Here is a 10,646-nt window from a genome sequence, read left to right on the forward strand (position 1 = left end):
AACCCTGGATAATTGAATGGATACTTTGTTCTAAAATCAGACTTTTTGACCTCACTCTCATAACACTTTTCCCTGCTTCAATCTGATATAGATAATGAACTTTCTAACCCATTTACAAATAAAAAGAGATGAAGCAAAATCCCCAAAAGTTGTTAGTATATCCATCTTTGTATTTAAATTAGCTCATCTTCTGAAGAGAATCATATTGTTTCACAGATGGCTAAAATATGAGGTTGCGGGGACAACACTCTCTTCAGATTATGATTATGATTCTTTTTTTTCTGAGGATGATGAATAATAGTTACTACCTTTCCAACGGTCTCTTCAGATAAGGTAGCTAGAGCTTTAACTAATTGAAAGACTAATTTACCCATTATAAAAATAAAGAGCAGTATTCCATACACTGACCTGTTGATCAAAATTTAGAGATCTATGTCAAGTGCTTTGCTCAAAGAAATGCTTAGCTTAACAGGAAATTTTAAGATAAGGTGCTGAAGTAGCAACACGACTAGTAGTAAATAACATTAACATTGTTATTAATTTTAACTTATTCTGGAGCACAACCAACATCATAGTCATAGACACTGGCCAAATTTTCCAGACAGGAAATCATTTTGTATTCAGTGATTAGCAAGTGATTATGGAATAAAATAGAATTGACATAAAACTGTTACCTGTTTCCATATGTGACTTGGGGAATGCTTCCCAGTACCAAATAATAAGACAGGTATGGCTAATTTAGAGATCTTATAGTACACATTCTGTTAACATGAGGCCCTGAAATACAGAAATCCATATGCTAACATAATCTCTTAATGGCATTTTTGATTTCTTGGTTCCTTAGAGTGTACATGGCCGGATTTAGGAGAGGTGTGATGACTGCATAAAATACAGCCAGAAATTTGTCCACCCAGGTGATGCTGAGTGGCCACAGGTAGTAAAAATGCAAGGCCCAAAGAAGAGCACTACCACTGTGATGTGGGCAGTGGAGGTGGAGAGAGCCTTGAATGTCCCATCCTTAGAGCAAAGACAGATGGTAAACAGAATATGAGTAAGAGATTAGCAATAGAATGAAGCAAATGGTTGCCAGTACCCCACTGTCAGCATTTATCCACATTTCTAGGATATAGGTGTCTATGCAGGCTAGCTTGGTCACCAATGGAATATCACAGAAAAAGCTAGCCAGTTCCCTGGGCCCACAGAAGGGCAGCTTTATAATCACAGTGAGTTGGCTTATTGAATGCACAAAGCCAATGATCCATGATGTCACCACGAACCCAATGTACATTTGTCTGTTCATGATGCTGGAATAATGGAGTGGCTTGCAGATGGCCACATAACGGTCATAGGCCATTGACACAACCAGAAATATCTCACCCTCTCCAAAGAATGTCCAAAGAAAACCTGACACATGCAGCCTTCAAAGGAGACAGTCTTGTTTTCCTTGAGAAAGTCTGTGATCATTTTAGGGGTAGTGACTGAGGAAAGGCAGAAGTCAATAAACGAAAGATTGGCTAACAGAAAGTACATGGGAGAGTGGAGATGAGGTCAGCAATAATTAGGAACACGATGAAGATGTTGCCCAAAATGGTGATAAGATAAAGTGAAGAAAATATCACCAGGAGAAAGGCCTGGAGCTCCCATGAATTACAAAGCCCCAAAATAATAAATTCAGGCACCACAGACTGGTTTACTTCTTCAGTTTTGTCTAGTTTGTTCTAAATTCACCTGAAGGAAAGACAGGAAATTCATTTTTCTGAATAACAGTATGTGAATCAAGAAGATTTCTTCTACATTGCTGATGGAAGTCTATACTAATATAATCAGTGTGAAAAAAAGTTTATCTTGTAAAGCTCAATATTGATGAATTCTGTGGTTCAGCAATTTCACTCCCATTTCTATACCCAAGATAAACTCTTGTATGTGTATGTAGAGAAATTTATAATAATCGCCATAAGCAAGACAATGGAATATTATTCAGAACTATAACAAATTACAGCTATAAAATGATATAGACGTATCTTAGACATAATACTGAAAGAAAAAAAGTCCAAAATGGATCCACTCAGTACTATTTATATAAAGTAAAGAGCAATGGAAAAATAATGTATATTTTGCAGAAAAAATATAAATGATAAAACTCTGTACAGAAAGAGAAGATGTAAGACCTAAGTAACCTTAAGTGAAGGGAGGTGAAAGGTAGGCATAAGGATGAGCATATAACCAGTTGTATGTTATCAGTTATCTAGATCTTGTATTAGGTCATGTTTCCATCAGTGTAATTTTATCATTAAATAAACAAGCAAACACAAAATGGGCATGGAAAAATAGTGAGAGTATGTTATGAATCAAGAATTGTGATCAATTTGGGATTCCTGGCTGGCTCAGTTGATAGAGCAGGTGACTCTTGATCTCGGGGTTGTAAATTCAAGCCCCATGTTGGGTGTAGAGATTACTTAACAATAAAAAAATCTTTAGAAAAAAAGAATTATGATCATTCAATAAATACTGTAGACCTGAGGTAAAGTGACATTTTTTAAAATGACATTGTTTAGGGGCTGTAAGTTAGAAAAATAGTTTCTATTTATAAATTTGAAAAACTGACACAATTTAATACATTATTGAAGGTTAATTTTTTAAAGTTATTTATTTTTGAGAGAGAGAGAGCGGAGGAGGAACAGAGGGAGGAGACAGAATCTCAAGCAGACCCTGCATTATCAGCATGGAGCCGGACATGGGCCTCAAACTCACAAGCCATGAGATCATGACCTGAGCTGAAATCAAGAGTCATACCCTTAACTGACTGAGCCACCCAGACACCCCTGACTTAATTTTTTAATGAATAAATAGATGAATCAATCATTTTTTGAATCAATCATTTTTAAAAAGAGATATTAATACTATTTTGACAAAATGACAAAACTTTTTAACTAATGAACATAGTTAAGTACAAGAGCAGATTAACTAATCAAATACAAGGTAGTTAAAAATCAGTTAAAGAATAAATGTTCTAGGCATAAAGAAAGGATAAATCATGAGCACCAGGAAGAAATATTCTCTGTTCATGAAATTCAAAGCTTATATAACCTGTAAGAAGTTACTTATAGCCTGAAGTGTACCTCGGCCATCATGAAAGGTTTAGTTTTGAATATCGCACTTTAAAATGTGTATTAAAGCCATTTTGCCAGACGTGGTATGGGACCATTGAATATAAAATCTGGTGTTAGGTTTCTGATTCAAAACAAGATGGCTTCTGAGAAACTAAAATCTGGAAATCTGTGGGTGGACTAAAATAATCCAAAGTTTATAATTAACTCTGGGAGAGAGATATGCATCAAGTTACTTGAGGAAAAGAGGTTTTTTTTGTGTGTGTGTTACAAATGGGAGTTTGAGAGTTAGGTAAATTCCATCATTTCCAACATATCCACAGGAAGCTATTTCCATTCAGTCTCATTTGCTTTAGCCTGAGAAACCATGATTTTTGAAATCTGTTCTTTCTAACAATCTTTGGCAGATAGTTCTTTCCAAACTATCTCTTGTAATACCAGGGTAAATGGAAAATATAAATTAATTATATTTCTTATCAACAAGTTAGAGAAACTTTAAGTTTTCCTTTAAACTAGTCATTTTGCTGCGTAAATTATTTTAAAGATCTAATAAACCTATAAAACTGGACAAGAGATTCATATTCTTTCTCTCCCTTTCCCTTTTTCCTTTTCTCTCTTCCCAGTTTCCTTTCTCCTTATTTTTTTTCCCATATCCTTCTGATTGTTCCCTGACCTTCTCTCTTTCAAAAATTTCTTGATCTGAAGGGCTTTGCTACAATGGATCAATTATCTCCAGCAGCCCCTACTAGTTTATGATGACTGGTGTTCACAGTCCTCTATCAAAGCTGGAAACCAGCTATACGATATTTTTTTCATTTTTTCTTTTTCTATATAATTCAGAGCTGTAATAAACACTTTTAACCATTGTTTCATAATCATGATAATAATCATACTTATTTTATTGCTGAAAAGATGAGTTAAAAGGTAAATGCCCAAAAGGAACACGGTTAATAGTCTATTGGAGTTAGCTTCTGGAAAGAATGTTGGTTTGGAGAAAAGTTCAGTTTGGCTGAGAACTATGATTTCTATGAATCAAAAATAATAAAACTCTTCATAAGATTGCATGTCCAATGAAGAGGTAATTGACATAAGAAGAAATATAAATGGTCAGTAGATCTATGAAAAGTATTCTCTGTATCTATAATAATTCTATAATTTTTCTTGGCACTAACTGCTTCTGGTTTCCTCTAATTTAGTCTGTTATCCTCACTGTTGTCTATTATAAAATTGTTGATGTTGTTTAAATCCACAAGAGTTACCAGATACCAGCAATAAAAATAAGGACAGAGTTATAAAGTACTAGATATAGGAGGGCCTTCTAATTTTCTAGTGTGGTCAACAAGAATTTATTGAATTTATTTTTACTATGTACTCTGATCACTTTTGGACACTATAGATGAAAAAATAGGTTCTGTAGGTTATACTAAAGAAGTAAAAGCCTATGCCTGCTTGCTCACCTAATACTTGCTTTAAAAGTTGTTAACATTATTTTAGTTGAATTACAAAAGACAAAATATTACTACTAAATTAACTATATTAATAGTCATATTAATAACACTGTTATAATTTATTTTCAATCATGTCCTAGGTGGGAGAATTAAATCTTGATTCCAAGGGTATAATAGTAAAATCAAATGACTTAAAGCAGAACTCCCCAAAGAGAATCAAAACTTAGGATGGGGTGCGGGGGGGAAGGAAAAAGGAAGAAAGGAAGGAAGGAAAGAAAGAAAAGGAAGAAGAAAGAAAGAAAGAAAGAAAGAAAGAAAAGGAAGGAAAGAGGGAAGGAAGGAAGGAAATTAGACAATACCTATTTTTTTGTTTTGAACTATGAATTTTAGGGCCATGTAAAAACTAAGTCTCCCTGTTTCTTTCTGTGTCTGCCTGCTCTCTCTATCTCTCTGAATACCCACTATATTTTCACCTACATTGTCTAACTTAATCTCTACAATAACCCCATGAAATAGGTCCTGAGGTTGGTCCCCATTTGTAACCTGTTGGAAGTCTCAGAACAGAGAAATAGTGTGGCTGGGGTGAGGAGTGGGATGCACACCCAATGTTTGTGACTCCAGTGCTTTCTCCTTCTTTGGTATCATTCCGCATTTCCTACTCTTCATTTCCAAAAGCATAATTCCATTCTCATGGTAACTATTGACTGTTACAACTTTTGAGAGATTTCATTCCATATTTTCTATCAGGATTTTTCCTGAGCTAAATTATTAACAGTCCATTTTTCCATGTTTGGAAATTTCTGTTATTTATGCCTACATACCTGTGCCTGGAACATAATCCAGAAAAAACTGTAGCCCCTGATGACTGTGGTGCTGTGAGAACCCAAATACTTCCTCAACCAGGGCATTTAGGGAGCTGTCAGACTGAATAGCAGGTGTTCTTTATGATGCTGTATGGAGTCCAGAAGTCCCAAATGTAGCTAGGAGAAGAAACCCTTGATATTTCTGGAAACTGCAAAAATTCCAAGCCATCCCAATTAGTATTAATGGAAATATAGTGTTAAAACATTGTAAAATTGTCTTAAATGTGATAGAGGAAGGGAATTAAGGGAGTAGTTAAGAAATTTAGAGAGTATAGACTGTACCTTCCTATCAGAGAGACCCCATATTTGACCATATATTTTCCCATGGATAAAGTATTGTCTATATTCTAACTAGAATCTGAAATAAACTCATATTGCAGCAAAACAAATAATCCATTTTCTGTTGTGACCAGTATCCATGTGAGAGTGTGAGGTATATATTCATTGTAGAGACTACCTTCTGGGGTAGGAAAATTCACTTACCCAAGCTATCTATGCTCCTTTGGGACCTCTTAATTTCTGAGTTCCTCTGAATTGAGAAAATCATTTGAAAGTGTACCTTTTGCTAAAATCAAAGACAGACCTGGTCAGTGCAATTAATTATAAAAGTTCCACTGATAGAAGTTAAGCACAGTTTTAAAACATTTCTTTGGCTAACTTTTTAATTTAATAATTATATTATTTTAAAATGAAATTGCTATTTCTAGTCCCTTCAGGAGCCAGATGACTTAGGTGAGTGGTCAGAGAAGACCAGTCAAGACAAATGAGCTGGTTGCCGATATACTCCACCTGTGTATATGACAGAACAGCCAGCCTTGAATTGCTGGTTTTGTGGGGTTTCAATGGAGGGTAGAAAAACATTTTGAAGTCTCGAGAATTTCTGTGGTTACATGAGCAAAGTTCTGGGTTTATATTGGGTGAAAGTCAACATTATTAATATTCTTTTAGGTAACAAAACAATAATGGAAGCCTACCTTTTTATTTTCACTTACAAAGTATTACGTAAATCAAGTATTCTTGATCAGAATGCAACGCTTTAGAGGTCTGAGAAGGAAATATGATAATATGTCTCTATCTGCCTTTTCTTGTTACTTTTGTTTAACCACACACACACAAGTCTGTTCACGTTTTTGGTGGTTGTTTCAGTTTCCTTTTAATTCAATTACACAATTATGTGTACACATATCCACATATTTTTGGGAGGAGTCTTTGTTTTTGAATAGATAAGATATAGAAATGTACTTTAATTTGTTTAAAATTTATTTAAAATTAATTTATGCTTAAGTATCTTTCTTTCAATGGTGATTACTACTCTTAGAAAAACAAAGAGAAAACTTATTTAAAACATATTTCATTTTTTGTTCAAAAGTAAAGACATATTTATATTTTTTAAATTTTAAAAAATGTTTATTTATTTAGAGAGAGAGAGATAGAGAGAGTAAGCAGGGGAGGAGCAGAGACAGAGGGAGACAGAGAATCCCAAGCAGATTCTGTACTGTCAGCATGGAGGCTGATGCAAGTCTCGAACTTATGAACTGAACTGTGAGATCATGATCTGAGCTGCAGTCAAGTGTCTGACACTTAACTGAATGAGCCACCCACATGCTCAGGTAAAGGTATATTTTTAAAATGTTCTCTTCACAGTTTAAGGATGGATGCTTAGGGTTTGGAAAGCTAATGTAGAAAAACAATGAGGCATAAGGATGGGATTGCTGGACTTGACATTAACTATGTGGATAGTGTCAGTGATGTGAATCCACTAGTCAGCTTGGCTAAAGATCAGGCAAAGGAAGGTGGTGTCTCAAGACATAGCCTAGAAACATCACTACGTTAAAGTATAGATGGTTATGTTTAAGGAATGGAAACCACATGTAAACTAGTAAATAAACCAGTTATTGCATTGTGTGAACATTCTAGACAGTCTGGAGAATACAAACATTTTAAATTATGGCAACTACACTAAAATAACATTGAATATGTAGTGAAGCAGCGTTACATACCTTCACCTCAACCCCACGTTAGCTCATCAGGAAGAAGTGGCTGTGATGCAGTGTATTGCAAACACATTCTGTTGTTTATTTCCTTCTCTTCTCTTGGTTAGAGAACATTTGCTAAATAGGCATTTCACTAGTCCTGACTGGTGGGGGACTCTACACAAGTTCCAAGCATTTACCAAGTATAGACTTCATAGTCACTATCCCTGTGTCTGGTACATTCTATGTAGGTATTCTAGGGAGTAAATGAGTCCTAAATTTCAGCTCCACCAAGGAAGAAGAAACCATGGTAGAGAAGTGGGTCAATGTGTTCAAATGAGAGAGGTTTTAAGATTGTTATTCTTTGAGGGAGAATGGAGTAGTTACCTAATTAGATCTTGCTCACTTATCCCTAGGTAAAACTAAAAGAGTGAAAAGTCTCAGAGACTTCACCTAAGATGAGCATTTATGTAGCAAAGGGCACTTAGATATATCATCTTCCTAAAGTGGGTCCAATCAGGCAGAGGGAAGTAATTTTAAAGGACTGAGAAAAATGTAATTGTGATAAAGGATGAGAGCAATACCTCTTGCTTATATTAATATATTCACTTACCAGGGATTTTTATTTTATTTTATTATTTTATTTTATTTTATATTTTATTTTATTTTGAGAGAGAGAGAGTGAGAATGTGAGAGAGAGAGAGAGAGAGAGAGAGAGAGAGAGAGAGAGAATCTTAATCTCCAAGCTCAGTGTGGAGCTCGACAAGGGGCTTGATGTGGGGCTTGACATAGGGCTCAATCCCATGACTCAGGGATAATGACCTGAGCCAAAATTAAGAGTTGGATGCTCAACTGACTGAGCCACTCAGGTGCCCTGATTTACCAGGGATTTTAATCACCTATCAATCAATCATCCTGGACATTAGCAAGTCACTTTGGGAACCATATTATATTGTACATCATAATCCTAAAGCACGTGTCAACATCCACAGCTGATTAAGGTTTTTACTAGAATGTTTGCTGGCCAGTAGATCAGCCACGCTGTATGAGAGTGATTATGAAACCTTGAATAAGTGCCTGGTAGAAGTAAGCAGAGAACCCACAACAGCATAAGCTCAGGTATGAGAGTTAAAACACATGCACACAACTCAAAAAGACTCAAAACTTGAAGGCATCTGGGTAGCTCAGTCGGTTAAGCATTTGACTTTGGCTTGGGTCATGGTCTCATGGTTTGTGGGTTTGAGCCCCATGTAGGGCTCTGTGCTGACAGCTCAGAGCCTGAAGTCTACTTCAGACTCTGTCTCCCCTTCTCTCTCTGCCCATCCCCCACTGTTTCTCTCCCTCTCTCTCTCTCTCAAAAAAAAAAAAAAAAAAAAAAAAAGAAAGAAAGAAAGAAAAGAAAAGAAAAGAAAAGAAAAGAAAAAAGACTGAGGGCGCCTGGGTGCTCAGTCAAGCCTTTCACTTCGGCTCAGGTCATGATCTCATGGTCCATGGATTTAAGCCCCACATTGGGCTCTGTGCCGGCAATGTGGAGCCTGCATGGGATTCTCCCTCTTTCTCCTTCTTTCTCTGCCCCTCCCCTGCTCATGCTGTCTCTCTGAAAATAAATAAACTTAAAAAAAAAAGTCTCAGAACAATTCCTATTGGATTTACACTATTCACTAATGTTTAAGGTGGAGGAAGGAGGTAAAGTTTAAATAACGATGTCTGGAAATGAGTTGTTGCCAACTTAAAAAGGGATACATGTGTATATATCACAGGGGATGTTAGGAAAAAGACATAGACATTCATTTCTTAAATTAGAATTCTGTATTATGTTAGGAAGGGCCATTCTAAGACCACTGACTCAAAAATAATTGTAATTTGGAGTTAAGTAATTATTACACAAAAAGGAATTTACTTACTTAGTAGTAGGTAGACTTGTTGAATGTTGGCCTGGATCTTCTCCCAGACTGAGCAATAGATTAGTGTCACTGAGGTCTCTGATCAGCAGACTGCTCATAATTTTGTTTGTGTTGACCACCTGAATTCAAATGGGCTTCTATGAAATAATAGGGGGGCAATTAAATTCTGTTCTTTTATTTGACTTTATTATTTTTTACATCAACTGCTTGTTTGAAGAAAAAGTAGTAAATATTAAGGCAACTTAAACTGAGTTGTTTTTCTAAGTTGTTTTCTCACCAATATTTGAAAAATACCTTTTTTTTTTTGTCTTGAGTAGTTTGGATAGACAACTAGATTAAAAATTCCAATGGCTTTTAACTTGTACTTCTGTATTTCTCCAGCTGCTAGGCAATGGGGCTCCTAATCCATTACAGTGAAAAAAATACTGAAAGACCCAGCCTGATTAATATAATTATAAATAAGACCAAGACATCTATGAGCTAAGAATTGTTGTGCGCAGGTAATGAGGAGGGAAGAATTAAGCGGTGTAGTTATGGATGTGTTCCACTTCCTACGTTTTTTTTCAAGTGTCAATCTATTAATCATTCAGATGTTCACCAGCCAGAACACTGGGCCTGGATAAGCCACTTTTCCTTTCTGTCACCTAATGACACAAATGTGACACAAAAGCAGCCACACCTGCGATGCCTCTTGGTGCAGTGTATTTGGAAGATTGAACAATTCAAGTTTTATTTCCCTGTGGATGAAGGATCAACAGGCGGCCCTGACTTAGGATATTGCACAGAAAGGCCTGAATCTGCAAAACATTTATACTTCAGGGTGAACTTATTCTGACACCAATGTGTTAACTTATCTGAGACCCCAGGATGCTCATCCAGGCACTGAGTTTCCAGCAGGCAAACTCTCAGCAGGAAGGCCACCTTATTCCTTCTCCCTCTGCCTTTCTAGCATAGGAGGTGCACCTGCAGCATCTTGAGTCAGGCCGGGTCGTGTCCAGCGTGGGGCCAAAAGTGGGGCTTGAAATCACAACCCGAGGTCAAGACCTGAACTGAGATCTTGGATCTCGGATCTCGGAGATCTTGGATGCTCAGCCAACTGAGCCACCCAGGTGCCCCCACTTCCTACATTTTTAACAGTATTATTTTGATGATATCCTCATAAGCTCCTAAGAGATAACATTTTTTGTGTTGTTAAGGATTATTTTACTTCTATCTTCAACTTCTTTCCATCCAGATATAGAAGCCTGGGACATATAAGGTTATGATTTCTCTAACCTACTGTTTTCAAAACAAAGTTTTGTTTGGTGGAATCCCACCTGCTTGGTGCCTATTAGTTTCTAGCCCATCATTT

General features: G+C 36.3%; 1 non-coding gene and 1 pseudogene across 1 annotated transcript; both read right to left on the bottom strand.

The window, feature by feature from the left end:
- Window positions 1-799: 799 nt before the first annotated feature.
- Window positions 800-5,463, bottom strand: LOC122222568 (annotated as a pseudogene).
- Window positions 5,464-9,861: 4,398 nt separating this feature from the next.
- On the bottom strand, window positions 9,862-9,996 carry LOC122223467. Its single transcript, XR_006204337.1, has one exon. It is a non-coding gene; the product is annotated as a small nucleolar RNA SNORA17 (small nucleolar RNA).
- Between the last annotated feature and the right edge of the window lie 650 nt (window positions 9,997-10,646).

Source organism: Panthera leo, chromosome B3 (genome assembly GCF_018350215.1).
Source record: "Panthera leo isolate Ple1 chromosome B3, P.leo_Ple1_pat1.1, whole genome shotgun sequence".
In the NCBI taxonomy this organism is placed as follows: Eukaryota; Metazoa; Chordata; class Mammalia; order Carnivora; family Felidae; genus Panthera; species Panthera leo.